The sequence below is a fragment of the Varroa jacobsoni genome, unplaced genomic scaffold (genome assembly GCF_002532875.2).
Source record: "Varroa jacobsoni isolate VJ856 unplaced genomic scaffold, vjacob_1.0 scaffold_642, whole genome shotgun sequence".
In the NCBI taxonomy this organism is placed as follows: domain Eukaryota; kingdom Metazoa; phylum Arthropoda; class Arachnida; order Mesostigmata; family Varroidae; genus Varroa; species Varroa jacobsoni.
In genome coordinates this window covers 31,105-47,981 of record NW_019213544.1, presented here as the reverse complement: position 1 = coordinate 47,981, position 16,877 = coordinate 31,105, and the positions used below count along the sequence as shown (strand labels likewise).

Here is a 16,877-nt window from a genome sequence, read left to right as displayed (position 1 = left end):
TCTAAACGCAAGTCCAGAACTTAAAGAGCTGCAATATATATACATATATATCGCAATCAAAGCGGTAGTGATAATGAACATTTGATGGGAAGGAATTTCTATACATGACAGATTTACCCTTGCCTAAAGCTTGTCTGAATGATGGCAAGGCAGACTTCTACGATTTTCGTGTTAAAACGAGTCAAGCACTGAAAGAATAGCAACTTAACGCGATTGTGTTCGACGCACACATTTGTTAGGGGCCGATAAATATAATGAGCCCAATTTCCCGGTAAAACCATTTTGAGTCGTATGCCTTGAGTAAGAAAAAATCGAATCTGCCTACTTCCGCTGAGTCGTTGGGAGCTTCTCTGATCGGTTATCTTTCCAGTTGATAGAATGCATGACCTTTTAAATATACCTTTAATATTTACTGAGTCTGAAAAAAGAAAATTCGCGTTGTGTAGAAACAAAATCTGTAGTAAACGGTATGCCATTGATATTACCATGTTTAATTATATACATACACATATTCGCCTCTTTGACATATACAAGCTAGCCTCTGTAGAGTATGCTGTATTCACTGGTATTCGCGACTGATCCGCATCTAACGTGTACGTGTGACGGGAACTAGTAGTAACTCGAAAAAACGTGCCTTATATCCTCACTTTATAGAGAACGACTGTACGAATATGTTCCAGTTGGCCAAAAAGCTTTCTACCTGTTCTCTATGGCTACGGTTATAACTGCGTTTCCTTCTTATGCTCACAGCATCGATGTCAAATGAATCATATGGCCTGGCTTGTTTTCGGTGTACAATGCATTGCTCAATTTCCCTTGCAATGATCCATAGGCGTCTGTCATTACCCCGTTGCTCTCGTCACTGATACCGCGTCGTTGTGGTCGTTATGTAATATCGTAGTAGTCAGTTTCAACAACTGGAGCTGACGCCGGAGCCTGTCGTCGTTTCTAGTTTTTCGCAGCATCGTCGCTCCGCTCCGTAACGCGCACAGGCCGAAATGTTTGTGCTCGCTGCTACTGCTGCGGCCGTATCTCAGTACAGCGGGATTCAGTGCCGGAGAGAAAATTTCGCTGTTATAGTGGCTCCACAGCCCTAAACAGGGCAACATGTGCAGCAACAGGACAACATTTGCCGGCTAATAGTCCGCTGTGTGACTGACTTGTGTTCGAGTTGTTGTTGTTGTTGTTTGTGAAATCTTTAAACTAAAACCGTCACACATCGTGTTGCAAACAAATAAAAACACCATCATCAGCAGTAGTAGTAAAAATGAAAAAAAAGTCGGAATGGCTTCATCCGAAAGTTTATTCCTGACACCGCCACTCTAGCGGCTAACACACGAGCGCTAACAGCAGTGGCAACCGTGAAGTAGTAGTAGCTTGCCTGAAACTCATTTCGACTAAATTTGAATTACTTCGTCGTCGTCATTGTTGCTGTTAAAGCACTGAACCAATAAGCGCAGACCCCATAAAGCGGAGGAACTTCGACTGCAGCTCCAACTACCAGCCAACTTCTACGACTTATCCTGTCGCTAATACGTTGTCTGTTTTCGAACCGTATCGATCGTCGTTTGCGCACAACCGCGCGCAATGCCTATATGCCATTTGTTCATCCGCATTTGTTCGTTTATCGTCGAGCCGACCATTTCTCCCAGTAGCCCGCGTGATTGCAGTGTGAATTTTTTTTATAGATTACTTGAACTTCATCTCCTGTTCGTCTTCCCAACATCACTTCTTCCTTTCAACCCCGTCGTTACCACTACCAAGACTACCACCAACCCCAGCGAACCCCAACGTATGTACGGTCAACGGGTACTTACAACAGAAACCAATGTGTTCTTACAAGATTATTTTATACGCATGGGATTCGTTGATCCACATATTTTAACATATGCGGTAGTACTATAGTAGGTGGTTTCTGTATTAATCCGTACCAACCGAAAGTATAAAATAATGGGGTATTAAAACTGACCATTTGTAGATTCCAAAGGAGATTTTAGTAGTTCTACTCGTTCTGCGCCTGGGCAGGGTGCCGCCGACAAAGCATAGCGCCAAAAAAAAGATCACGTCGTATACGAAAGCTTGTCAATTCAGATACGTGACCACGCGGACAATTTATAACCACGTACCAAATACACTGCGATAACAATAAACACATCTATGAAATAACCATTAACTCAGTTTACAGAACGGTTGCAATAGTAGTGACGTAATAACGCCGTATCCACGGCTGTCTTGTATGCGTGAAATATAGATTCAATTGAATTTATACAAGAAAAATACGTTTAGTAGGCCGTCACAGTTTTAGATTGCCAATGTGCAATGCCATAATAGTATCATACAGTTGATGTTCTATCAAAGATACAAAATTAGAGCACCACAGGAACAATAGCTGAGCAATAACCGAGCAGTTTCTATAGTGTTTCCTGGCGTATCCGCAGGGTCGTAGCGAATTTCGTCTGAAATCTATATAGGAGCGATGTACGCCCGAGGGTACAGATGATACTCGCAGCAGAGAATCAAAATAAGGCTAGTCACGTGGGCAGTTCAGCCTCCCTGTCTGCCAATGACGAAAATATCAGCATCAACCGTGCTGCAACAAGCACGTGGTCCAAGCCGTGATCGAGAGCCATCCGCCACCAGTGGCCGTACTTGTTATTTACATGAAAGTTATATTCTTTAAAATGGTTTTATTGAAGATAATGTATGCCAAACGAAAGGAAATTTAAAGTTGGGTAGGATGTAAGCCCGTCAAACAGAAACAAATCAGTTTCGAGCCGAACGAAGGCATTGGCTTTTAACTGAAATAGGTTCGGCTCGAACTATGTGGGTCAACTTTTACCATAAGCCGCCTCTTCATGTGCTACGTGATACGTTTGAATGGTAATGACTTTTGTTGTAGAACTAACAGTTTGATGTAAGCTAATCTTTTTAAAGTAGCAGATTGGATACCGGGCGCTTTTTGGAAAGTATTATGCTATACGGCACTGATCTAAATGTCTCTTCTAAGCTCACGTCAGGTCGGTACATTGGCACAGGCACGCAGGCACAGGCACAGGTTGTTGTCTACCAACGATTCGATCCGCTTAAATTTCTGTAATTTGGTGGCAGTGAATTTAGCTGTTATGCCGAAATGGCCTACGCTCATTGGCTATGTCGCTAGTTATAACTCACAGTTGGTTTTGCCGGAAGACAGCAGGACATTTTCTCTAGATTCCCGCAGCTTTAGCAGTCGTTTGTTCAGTGCGACGCCGGAGTTCGTTCCATTTCAAAGTGAATCACGAAACTCAATAATCATTGAACATATAAATCAACGAGCATGTCAACGGTAGCACATAATAAAACTTAGCCCTATTGCTTCCACATCCTCATCCTGATCTACTAAGGCTTGTTTTCGGTCTGACGCTGAAAAATCATGTGATCATCGACATGCCACAGCCCGGATAGTTACGATGTACTATCAAGCGAAACAATACGTCCTTGACATGGTAGTCTTATTTTTCAATTATTATTATTTATGGATGCCTTAATTATAATGTATGAATTAATGGATGCCAAGCGTATCAATAATGAGCGTGTGGCATAGCCTGCCTGTAAACTGTCCAGCCATTTTAGATACAATCTCGTGTGTCTGTGTAGGTGTATCAGCCTTGTACACTGCGCCTGCTATATGCTACTAGTCGTTTGATGAAAACATTTTCGGTCTAAAGGGTCAAGGTTCCATTTTTGAGCGTTAATCCATATTGGTTGATGACGATATCAGAGATTCGAAAAAATCATTCTATCAAAAATTTGCTTACTCAAAATAGGACTCGGCTAACTAAAAGTAGACAGTTTATGTTTGTACCATAAAAGTGCAATGATTTTAGGTTTGAGTATCCCAGATGTCAAAATGTGCGGTATTGAAATATACCTCTACTAACCTCGGTAAGACCTTTGTGTCTAGCGCTGGTAAATGTAAATGTCTTTGTTTTTCGTACTTCAGAACTCCCGAAAATACGTCTTTACCATTAATGTATTTAGTTAAGTCATCTGCTGGAATCTGTTCAAGAATTCGGTTTGAATAGTGACTCAGGTAATACTTTTTTGTTGACGCCATCGACTGAAATCAGAAGCAGTCTGTTAATGTTTGTTCCGTCATCTTGCCAGACCTGTTTCTTTTTAGCTGGGTTTCGGTCTTCGTGAACGAATCTTCTACAAGGAAGATATAAAAGAAATACTAATAGAAAAAGGCTTCTTGCAAACAATACTCCATTACACGTTTCCGGACCAGCAATGAATGTAGAGAAACACGGGTGCGAATTATCTTATCGAAGATAGCTACCTTGCCGCCAACATTTCGCTCGTGACAAGATGTCGTCCTACATCTTTTACTATGTCTATACATATATAAAAAAAAAGTCACTCGTGTTATAGGTAGTTAGCTAATTACTACGATGTAACTAGATTTCGAAAGGTTTCGATGGCTGCGACCTTAACGGTCGCGCCCATTAAATAATGAACTTGTTTTAGATCGAACCGAAATATCCAAATGGTCAGGCACGACAATCGAAAAATGCACGACATAAATTTCACCAGTTTTATTGTCGCCATTCATGCTTACATGCGCATGTGGTGAATTACTACATGTGATAGAAGCAAAGGTCTTAGCGATCGTGCAATGGCAATGTGGCTGTGCACGAACCAGGGGTGTGAGACGGTTCCAGTTTGAACGCGGACGCACGCACTTCTCTGACGAAAATACGAGCGAGGGATAGAAAATAGTAATCGCTGTTTTTAATCGGCCCTTTGATTGTATTGAGTTACCTACTCAGACAGGCTTTTGAAACACCTGCACGGACCTCTAAATGTACGAGCTATCTTTTCTCATTTGGAAATCAATTTGTATAATGACCGGTTCATGGCTAATTATTGTACACTTGCTTTGGAATTTATTTTGTGCACCCTTCGTGCGTCCATGCCGATAGACAGAAGTAGCCGTGTTTCCACTTAAAGCATAACTATTCGGTTTAAAAAAAAATTCACTACATCTATAATTTGGCTTAAAATGTTTCCTTTAAGTTTACTGTGCGAATTCAATACGTCTATAGCGATCTTTAGCGTTTCCTTGCTTAGTCTTTATGTTTTTCTGTAACCAAAGCTCTGGTGACCCTGCAGTAGGCGTAGCAAATTTTTCTGCCGTTGCTGTGCTTTACGGACAAGTCGGGGGCGGTGGTATGCCTTGCTATCACCATTAGCAATAGTGGGGCTAGTAACAATAACAACACTAGTCAAGAGGGTAGGGCTACCTGGGGGTACTTTATCAGGATTGCGAAATATAGTGCAATCAGAAAGCAAAAATCTCAATAGACACGCAACGGAAAATAACGGCAAAACTACAGCAGCAGCATAGCCACATGTTCCATTGCCCACCTATCCGATACGGCCGAAATCGCCGGCGGCAGCGTCTTTAAAGCCGCCGCTAAGATCTTCACCGGTGCTGCGTTACCGCCCATACACGCCTATCTGTCTGTCTACCCTCGAGCGCGAAGTTTTTGTTCCATTTCAGCTTAGGCTTGGTCTGATTTGGTTCGCTGGTGTTGTTATAACTAAATTATGTTTCTGTTACCCTTTCGATACTTGGTCAATGTGTAGCATAGGTACGGTAACGGCTTAATTGTGTGAATGTGTTTGTGTAATAAATTCATTTTCACCTATATATATATATATATATATATATATATATATATATATATATATACGTGACACTATAAACTTAAATATTAAGGTGCGTATGGTGAAAGAGTGTTATTCTAGACTTCAGATTATCAGGGGAGGTGTTTTGTTGCAGCGTTCCGTTGATAATGCGCCATCTTTGGAACTTTGGCGTTAAACGAACTTCCATCGTGGTGCTCGAAGGTCCACATTATCGCGAGTTTTAATACGGCTTCTGAAAAACCCGAGCAAGACTTTCATGGAGCTAATCGGAAGATCCTCAACAGAGTTTAGGTTTAACAGGCTGGAAAATTCACTAAAATGACCCTAAAATCGGTTTTTCATTTAGTTAGATTTTCGATATAGAACTAAAGCTCAAATTGTTAGTCTTTTTGATACTATCACCCCCCCCCCCCCCTTCTGTACCTCTTGAAGTTTTTGCGTTTGAAGCTCCTTTACGTTTGAGACTTTTGGCCTGCTGCCAGTCAGAGATTTTAAATCTTTGCAATTTTTTATATAGAGCGTACTTGAGTGACACTCTAATAAACTGTCGCTTACCAATATCGCTTGACGCGTGATTAGTAATAAAACAATTACTTACGAATTAAAAAGGAATATTTAGTGAATGAGCAGTTAGTGGTTTAAATATAGAAGCTGCAATCGCAGTAGGTGGTGCTTATATTGACCAAGCATGGCCGCCAAAAATGATGCGTTTAGGACATAGAAAAAATTTCGTTGATGTATTTATTTTTATTTAGATTTTAGAAAGAAAGCGTAAGAAAAATCCTGTATATAGATATGCAGACCTAGCCCGTCTAACCTCTGCTTGACAGCCTAGTAACAGACCTCATATCTATATAACATCGTACATGTCCATAAACGCTCAATAAGGAAACGCCTATTTCACAGCTACGGTATAACGTGTACGACAGAACCCATATGTTTTTCGCACTTCCTCCAGACATCGCTTCTATCTCACTTTACCGCATTTTTAATTACAGAACTCTCGAATCGAAACTCGATATGTCATCATCTGTTTGCCCCTGGTTACGTGCCCCTGCAATTGTCAGTCAAACGAAATGCGACATATGTCTTCGAACAGCTAGTAGATGACAATATCGTAGAAAGAGTATGTCGAAAACCGTATACTTTTGCCTTGTTAATATAGACAATACCACGGCTCCACGTTACGGCCGGCGTCATGTGGCTTGTGTACGGATTCACGTACTTACCGTCGTTGCAATCACGCATCACCACGCGCCGTCCATGGACCTCTCCGTATGTCTCTATATCCAGACATGATAGCTCCGCATTCGTCGTTTCCACTCAGTCGTTTGTTGTGTTTTCCCGTTGAACTGTCAAATGTGTCATCGAAGCAGACCGACCGGAAAGCCGTCTGCGTGCGTGTTTTTGTCGTCCCTGGGCTTCTGTTGGAAAGAATCGGTTTAGTTGCTTCATAGGATCGTCTAGAGCATTAGGACCGCGCATACATACAGTAGTATACGGGCACTAGCTTGCGCAAGATTTACTCTCAACTTCCGACGGGTCCTGGCTTTTGCATAAGCGAAAAACGTACATCAACGCGTAGCTAGCCGCAACATAAAAAGATCAAAAAGCTGAGCCGAATAGTGGTAAAGTACTTCAATAACCAATCGCATTTCCTAAATCAGAACGTTCTGCCATGTTAACGTGTTGACGACGCCGCAAACCAGTGCATGTCGCAACTGCCGTAATCGTTGATTGCGCAAAAAATTGAAACATAACAGTCGTTTCATCTATGACGCCATAGGATAAAAGAAGACGACGGCCACGACAAATACATAGTTATAGCAATGACATAGCCAATAAGCTATATTAAGGAAAATCGAAAAGGAAGATTTGAAGGTAGATTGAGAGAAGCTGTTAGTTGTTGGACACCCCAATTTGAAGGACTGAAGTGATGGTAGATTTGATCTACGTTCGCAAACTCCCCAACGTTGAGCGGCGGGTCCACAAATCGAAATAGCGCCAACAGCTGATGTGTGACAAGAAATGACAGGGAATATATGTCACACTCTATTGTACGCGTGTCGTTGTATCATTTGCAGTCGTGCAGAATCAGAAAAGCGGCTGTCACGTAGCAGACAAGTGAACGCCGTCGGTAAAAGCTGCTGCTGTTGTTTCTGTTGGACATGAGGTAAATAACGTATGATGATATGGGCTTCTATGTAAACAGATAATTTTATAGGTGACCTATAGGTAGACGCAAGAGCGTTATCGATATTAGGTGTAGAGGAGATGGCCCGCTATATATGATACTATTGATAAAGAGTTAGAGTAACGATCAGTTTAAGAGAGAGCTAAGTATTCAAACTTGTCGTTTACTTCACGTCGTATGAAGTTATCATGTTATTAACCAATTTTTATTGATATTTTCATTGTCTCAAACTCACCAGGGGCAGCGATGGGATGGCATCTTTATGTATTATAATTATAATCCATGCGCAACAATGTGATCTTACGTAATTCCAGCTTTAACAACATATAGTAGGACTACAATGGAAACTGGTTCACTTTACTAACACTTAAGCGTATGTCCCCGGTTGCTTTCCCCGTAGTATGACTGGAGACCAATGATATGCTCTAGTCACAACCGGTTCCCGAAATTTGACCTCGATATCACAATATAGCGTAGATGAAAAGTAAAACAAGGAAAACTAATACCAACAAATCGACGAGTTTAGCTTTGTTATGACTAGCTAACTGGTGTCGGGAGGTTGGAAAACATTATCGCTTCCACTGACGCTCAGCTACTATAGACAACCAGAGTCTTTTGGGTTGGCAAGACACCCCCGACCCCGTTCTTATCGTCAACCCCCGTGTCCCGCATACGGCTTGTCGTTTACTGTTTTAGTCAGACACTAGCAGCAGCAGAATCACCTTTTCGTGTAGCGTTTATCGTTTGTAACGGCGTCGTCTCGTTGTCGCTGAAACGTTTGCTACCGTTACCGCTGTTGTTGCAGAGACCGCGTTCTGGACGCTACGGCGCCTCACCAATGGCGATAGACGCTGCCACGATGATCACATATATATGTAATAATGCTCCGAAGCGCGATCGGCGACTGGCCGTTTATACGCTTAGTCAGCTGGTTCATTGGCTCAGACTAAAAGAACGAATAAAAAACGAAAAAAGGAAAAAGTGAGAGACCCTGAATCGTCGGTGAGGCGATCAAAGAAACCATCGTCGACGCACTGTGGGGAGGCAAGTAAGTTACTGTGTAGGCAGGGGGCAGTAGCGAGATCCTGCAGCAGTAGCAGTAGCAGCAGCTGGAGTCAGCGCCCCTGTTCCTTCGTCTTGTCATTGTTGTTTTTAGCTCTTTTGTTGTTACTGGCTTTGGCTATTGTTTCCATGACAGTTTAACTCGTTGGCTGGTTTTCGGTGTATGTTGGCTTCGTTTATTTTGTCTAAGATTTAACTGCACCTCATCCTCACTAGCGTTGCACTTTTCCCGCCTAAATCGCAACGGTCATTCGGACTTCTCTGTTCATCGACGTAACAATTATAAAGGCGACGTCGAACATGATGGTAGTGGTATTCGGGAAATAACAAGAGAACTGTTCGGCCTTGTCATAGGCGCTCAATGCTGACATTCCTAGCCGCTACTGTGGGTGCTATTCTTCTTAAGACAGCGGCAACCACTGCTCCTTCCTGTTGTTGTCGTTGGAGCTAAATGCTTGAATTAGGAAGCACGACTAACATACAGACACACATGCAGTCACATGCTTCCAATGAATTAGGTCGCGCTCACGCTTATCGCAAAGCACGATCTGCAAAGCATTGCCTGTACGTTCTATCTGTGTATGTATGATGGTTAAACCCAGCAGCAGCGGCAGCAGCAGCAGCAGCAGCGTTCAATGTGATTCTAATGGAGAAATGTGTCTGACGTCCATTCGCCGCCACTGTCGCTGTTGTTGGGATTGCTACCGCGGGTAATGCTGGTGCCAATTGCGGCCCAGGGCGAAGCGTTGCACTCGGGCGAAGCCGGGGCCGTTTGCAACAAGAGGGAAAGAGAGAGATACAGTGGCCGAGCACTGACAAACTCTCACTGACTACTACATCAGGCACTCCTGGCCCACTATCACCTTCATCGCCTTTAGCGTTATCGGCATAATGACGAGGATAAGCACCATCAGTAGCATTGCAGTTCCCTTCAAAATTGTGAAGGTATCAAGGCAAGGGATCATCCATGTCTAGATCTTTGACTCAATGGACTCGGCTACATAACCAACAACAACAACATTTGTAATGGCAACAACTGTTTTATTAGCTTTGCATAACCACTTTATCTAACGACATCGATCAATTAAATTGTTCATAGCGTAATATCAAGCGTCGGCCCCTCTCAAAGCGTTTTAGTCTCCTACAATAAGTATCGACTTTGCTATTGTATCATCAAGTTACCGTTATATTTGGTCGATTCTGGTTGCCTAAGTTTCTATCATTCGTGACAGCCAGATCTGATTAGACAATATCAACGAGCAAATCTATACTATGTGTATGTATCGAAGGGGCAGAATACATGGTTAACTGCTTCTCATGAGGAAACCGATGGCCATTGCGTTGTATAGACTATGCGACAGGATATACTTTCACCAGAAGGTTCCTTCCTACACTGATTCGAAGTATAGTCCACCAAATCGAACGTCCGGGTCATAGGTCGGTCCTACCGTTTACGTACTCCAGTCAAGCCTTGTCGTGGATGTGGAGGGAAAGATTCAAAGTGTAATAGGAGAGTAGTCCGTTCCTATTAACGTATCGATTCATTTGACGAACTTTGCTAAATCAACTTTGCTTTCCCGTGTTTTTCTTGCAAATTTCGAGCGTTTGCAAAAGATAATTACTCAGTATTTCATAAAAGACATACTAACTGTCCAATCTCTGTGAACAGGGCTCAAGGGACAGCAACTATCTACGGAGAGGTAAATGTGGTACGGTCAAGCTCCATTGAAGTAGTGGAATTGGCGACAACGAATACGAAATATAACCTGTAAATTGCTATGAAACCCTTTTCCATATGAATCAAGAAGGGAAACCGTCGAGCAATGTGGCCATCTCTTAAAAATTCTACTAGTTGAGTAGGGTCGGTCAAAGCGTATCAAGGAACAAGGCTTCTTTAACGTATCTGATGTATAGTTGACAACGGTTAACGACGAGAACTATTAATAGACCTCTCACAGCATTTCCATTACCTTGTGTGATTTACGTAGTCTTTCGTCATAATTTCTCTAGTATATTTTTAAGTTTTTCTGTCTATGAATGTTACCCCCATGTAACGGTATTCTACCGCAGGTTTTCATGTGAGAATCGCTTTTTGCAAATGCCGAACATAGAACCCGTTCTAGATATTAAAAGTTTTACAATGAAATATTGAGTATATGTACACTGTGGCTGAACGAGCAAGTGCGCACATACTTCACTGTTTTCACAATGTAGTCTGCTTGCTTTGAGAGTGGCCAGAAGAGACAGTTGTTCCTGTTAACTTTTGTTGAACCTTAAATTTTTATGAATTAAGTATAATAAGCTAAGTAATAATAACTTAATGAATCGCAAATTATTCAGTTGAGTCATTCAAACCCCGTATGTTTTACGCGGACTGTATGGAAGATGGAAGTGTAACATGGAGGTAATACAACATCTAGATTATTTCTGAAATTATTTCAAACACGTTTCTTTTACAAATTTTTTTTTTTTAATTTTATTCCCTTTATTTATCTATTGTCTTTTTATTTTACGCGCGTACACCTTATGAAGTATTTATGTAACAATGTTTCCGTCGAATTGAAGTATTATTTCGAAGTAAATCAAGCCTTTACAACTGACTTCGCTGCAGTTTTTTCTCAAGGCAAGGTTTTTCTCATTTTAGTGACAGTTTTTCAGCAATGAGATGAGCAACAATTCTTATTGGACATCTCTTGATGTGATTGTATTGATTCAAAGCATACTGGATTAATGTTGGGTATACCAAATAGACTGACATGCGAATTGGTTTTGAACTTTTTGCAGCGGCCTTTGATATGGCTTCAAGACGGATTTTCAAATGTCGGTGATAGGACAAATGTATTTATTAAATACAAGTTTAATCTTTCTGTTTTTCTCGGTTCCCAATACGGTCTATGATCCATTTCACTCATTCGAAACATCTGTTTAATATAGTGCCGTATTCACGCCTAACTCACAGCCAGCTGCAAAACGTTGTACCCCTCGTGTCCTTGCCCAAAATGGAGAATAAAGCGTTTCGTAGAAACTCTCTAAGGCGTTTTATAGTCCACGAGCGTCGTCGTCATCCATATGAAATAAGCAAATACAAACGTCGCCTCAGCGCAACATTTCACTCCTTCTAACTACAGCTGTGACACTTCAATATGGTTGCCAGTGTTGCTAACTCCTACATCCGTTGCTACTTGTTTAGGCTCGCTTTTCCCAACAACGAAACTCCGACCACCTCGAATGTCTCTAACGTGAATAGGTACCAACTGCATCATCATGGGAACAATGCTGCCGCAACAACAACGATCACCAACTACTAAAACTCCGCCATAAGGCGAAACATCCTATCAGCTGACATGCAGCACACAACAAATTGCATCTACTGTCGGTTCCTCTTACATATCTCACATGAATCGATGAGAAATCTTAGAAAAATTAAATCGCTATAGAAGCTTCTATTTGTCTTGATAATATCAGCATATGGCATTCATTACTCACGACGCTCAGAGCCCGTTTCTACTGCAAACTAGGTAGATTCCTTAGCATAGCCCGAACGTTGCAAGTGAGACGATATACATAAAATTCAAATTCTTTTTTTGTGTCTTGCGGACGACCGAGCTGTCGACTCTAAGACTTCAAGACTCACGATCACTCTTGTATTTCTGCCCCTCTAGTACCATCGTTTCTTTTCTAGCTACTAATAGTGTTAGTGTACAGACACGCCTAAAGTGTTCTGTCAAAATTGACACCATCCCAGCAACTGCTAACCGCTGAGGTATCATTTTGTGGCCGAACATTTAAACGTATAGTGTCAGACCGTTGTATCGTGTCCGGCTGCCGTGGCCCCTCGTCTTGATTAATACGATCTTCTCCGGTACCGTCACTTTCGCCTTTTTCTTTATCTTCTCTTTTACCTTTTCCAACATCTTCAACGCAGAAGCTTTTGCTGGTGAAGATAGGGACCGTGGCTGTCACTTTCTTCCGGCGTCAATTTTACTTTTAGTGGTTTGCGTCCACGATAGCGCTCAAGTACTTTCGTCATGTTCACAGGGCCAGCGATGGCGGTGTGCGAATCATTGACGAGATGCAGATTCGAACCGGCAGGCGTGGGAACTGGATGTCGCTACTTGAGATGGTGCTATTATGGGACATAGGGACCTTTGCTGATGCTGCTGCTTGTTTTGACGTCACTCGGTTCGTGGTCAGGGCGACGATCGTGATGCAGTGTTTAATTTTGTAAAGGATGAAGCTGGCGATGGCGGCGGCGACTTTAACAAGAAGCTATAGCACTTCATCGACGATGGTGGGCATGATGAGAGAATCAGCCAATGATGCAATAAAAGACACCGCCCAATAACGAGAAAGAGAACATATATTCAGCTGAGTAACGGGATACTAACTATATAAAAAGAAAAAAAAAGCCGGTATTAGTATAAGAAGAACGGAGGAAAGCTCAATAAACGCTACTTAAAAGGTACGAATTGCTTTATCCGTAAAAGAGATGGTCGTTAACGATAAATAATATATAATGCAAATAATGGCGAAAGGATTTTCTATTATTAGAGCTTGTGTACGTTTGACTGCGACCCAAATCAAGCTCTGTCAAGAAGATATTACGAATCGTATTGATACTGTATTGCACTTTTCGTAAATCTTTGGCAGAAGCTGAAGCAGGCGTCGGATTGAGAACATTAAAACTTCAAAACACGATCTGATGACATGACTCCTTAAAGTCTCCCGGATCGCCTGGAAGACCAGTCGCAAGAGCTGCCGTAGAGGAGCGTGATTGGAAAACAGTTCAAAAGAAATCTATATAGCCAAGCCAGTGACTACGACTAGCAAGATCGTTGTGTTGGTTGATTATAACGGATAGTAAAGACGAGGCCGATTCAATAAAGAAATGGCAAGATAATGCCAAATTTTTATGCCTGCTCCATGGCATAAATGGTTATAGAATTTTAGAGAGATTTGAAATTTGTTTTTCAAAATGGGTCAGGTTTAACATTCAAAAGCATATTTATGTTGCATGCTCTGTATCGATCTCTAAAAGCTAAAGCGACAAAATCTAGTGTAGACGACTTGATTGTATGGAGCCGATTTAGAGCTTGAGACACTCATCTTAGTAACACTGGCTGAAAATTATAGATCTGAGTTGTGTATTTGTTTTAAATAAAATGCCCATGACTCAAATTTATATTTGACAGATCTTTAGCGGCATGACCGGACTCATCTGCTTAAGCCACCTCGATAGGAAATCCTAATTTCTGGGCCTAACTTAAACCCGAAACTAAATTAAAAGCTAATAAAGAAAAATAGCATGAAATACTATACATTCGCATGTAAAATAGCGTATAAGTGTTGATGTAATAGAAAGCTAGTTATATTCGTTGTAAGAACTTTGCTAACCTAACATTCATAACGATGGAGGAATCGTTTAATCAGGTCCGCGATCAAAATTAGGACTGATACAAATGCCTTAGAAAAATTGACAGCCAGAAGACAACGATCATTTCGCATCGCGCGTACGTTGACAACGAGTGCCACGTATGGCTTTTGTTCTGTAAAAGCAATAAACCGCGAATGTACAATAAAAATCCCCTTAAGAAAAATAAATGCAGTTCATATTGCTGTTGTGAATATCTTCACCCACAATCCGGAGCGCATTGCTGATTAATGTACGTTAGATTTGTTATAGGCGGTCAACCTTGCCACGGGCCGCCAAAAGAGACGACATATTAACGATACGTTAGAGATTTTCTACAGAAAATACACAATTAGTCTATTTTGCAATGCTGACCCTCTCAGGATAAATGGACTTTCATTAAACATACATTATTTCTTTAAACAGTTATTATAAAAACAATTTATGCTATAAGATGTATTGAAAATACAAAAAATTTGGAACGCAATCGTGTCATTCATTCAAGCCAAATCTAGAATTCCGATGGCATACACTAAAATACTAGTTCAGTTTAACAGTACCCATACATTTGGTGGATAGTGTCTTTTCTTCTGATTACAGTCTCCAATATCTTGGCAGCATATGTTTCCGTCTTGCTTGCATCCATTGGTTGGGTCATTTTAGCAGACCCAAATCTCCCATCTACACAGACCGTATTCTCTAAAAGGCGTTTTGCCCTAGCAGCAATTAGGATCTGAACCAGTGAGGCTTGCATTGTTTTCTTCAATGCACACCAGCTAGCTCTATAGCAGGTGCGAGCACAAATCATCCCTGTTACCAACAACAACGAGACAAAAACTTCTACCAGTTACTAGCAGCGCGACTAGATTACGTGTAGTGGTCATCACGTTGCACGGTGGTAACGTAAAAAGCGATATCCATAAAGCCAAACTTCAGGAATTGTGCGAGCCGAAATCAGATTGAACTAGTGTTGTTGTTATCGCATCGCTGCTGTTTAACTTTGAGTCGGCCGTACGATGCTATCAACTACCATTAGAGCAGAAGCGATAGTAGCCTGCGTAGCGAACGACGACTGATTCATGCCGAAGTCGACCAAACCCAATGATCCCCCCTTTTTTTATTCTGCCCCTTCTCTCACCGTCCTCCATACTATAACACAGTCTGGCGAGGCTCTTCTTGAACTGATACCAGAGTGCAGCGGCGACGATATTTGCCTCCATCGCAATATCCGCGGCAGAATCAACAACAGCTGCGTGCGCAACATCAGCTAAATACGGCCGCGCCGATAGTTCAGGATGAGCCGGCCATTGAAGTTGTCCGCAAACGCGACGATTTTGGTCGCCCCTGCTCATCTGATAGCCAACGCGATCGACCATAGTATGCTAGTTTATAGTAAAACTTCCGACTTCAATCGATTTCTACAGATCGAAGATCAGCGACAGACCCGTCGAGGCAGTTAAGCCGATCTAAGCACGGAATTTAGTAGAACACTACAAACTCATAGCCTATAAGATATCATGAAATAGATATTCCTAGATAGGCTGAAGCTCAAACGTCGCCAAAATGACAACGATGAGTGCGGACCTTACCTGTTGGCGGACATCACCGTGCAGATGTTCCTGTTACTGCAATTCCGCATCCTCCCGACATTTTCCGCGTCAAATAGAGAAAAAATGTAGCAGCAGTAGAAGAAACCACATGGCAAGAGCGTGGCCCGTGCTTGCTGACGAGATCTTATAATGCAACATTACTTCATAGTACAATAAAGATGTACGCGGTCTTGCTAGCACGCGCGCACGAGGTAGGTGGTAGCTGGTGGTAACTCAGCCATTAGGTGATTGCCTCGCGTGGGTCTGGAAAGCGATAACTGAACTAATCGATGATGTCGACTGCGATGCTGATGATGACCGTATGAGGAGCAATATAACGTCAACGTGTCACTCGATTTGTCACCAGGAAGAGAGCTCTCTGAGCTGCTGAATACGATAGCTGTCGGTAAAGGTCGATGGGGAAGGATTAAGTCGAGCTTATCGTCCTCAATGGGATCATGTAGAAATGAAGCCCAACAACCTCAGCATATGTTCAGACTGATCAGACCTAGTAACCATGTTGAGCGAGAATCTGTCGTTACCGTCCCACAAGAAGCAGGAACAAGGACATTAATCTACGTGATGTCGTAGCAGGTATTTTTTAGAAGAAGTCGGTGAATCCTAGTGGCAGATACCAGCGAAGTCACCTTCAGGTGAAATGGGTCAAATTTTATAAGATAACAGTCGATAATACCATTTTTTGAAGAGTTTCAAACTAACATTCACATATAGATGGCGATCTTTTTTTCAAATACTGATTTTAACCCCAAGTGCTACTGTATATAGCATCAGTAAATCGCTAGAAAGTTGTTCAGTCTCACTACGTTACATCAAATGGGAGTCGACCATGACTTCTGGATCAGAATCCTGAGAAAGCTGTACATTCCAAAACGAACCCCACTAAACCGGTAGAATTAGTAAACTACGT

The 16,877-nt window shown here is 41.9% G+C and overlaps 2 long non-coding RNA genes across 2 annotated transcripts in view; one reads left to right on the top strand and one right to left on the bottom strand.

Annotated features, from left to right (window-relative positions):
• LOC111262290 (uncharacterized) overlaps positions 1 to 7,014 on the bottom strand; it is a 44,646-nt gene extending 37,632 nt beyond the window's left edge. Inside the window, exon 1 of the long non-coding RNA XR_002681503.2 lies at positions 6,924 to 7,014. This is a non-coding gene — a long non-coding RNA (uncharacterized LOC111262290). The remainder of the gene's footprint in view (positions 1 to 6,923) is intronic.
• On the top strand, positions 6,973 to 14,590 carry LOC111262289 (uncharacterized). Its single transcript, XR_002681501.2, has 3 exons — positions 6,973 to 7,867; positions 12,989 to 13,412; positions 13,601 to 14,590. It is a non-coding gene; the product is annotated as an uncharacterized LOC111262289 (long non-coding RNA).
• Positions 14,591 to 16,877: the final 2,287 nt, after the last annotated feature.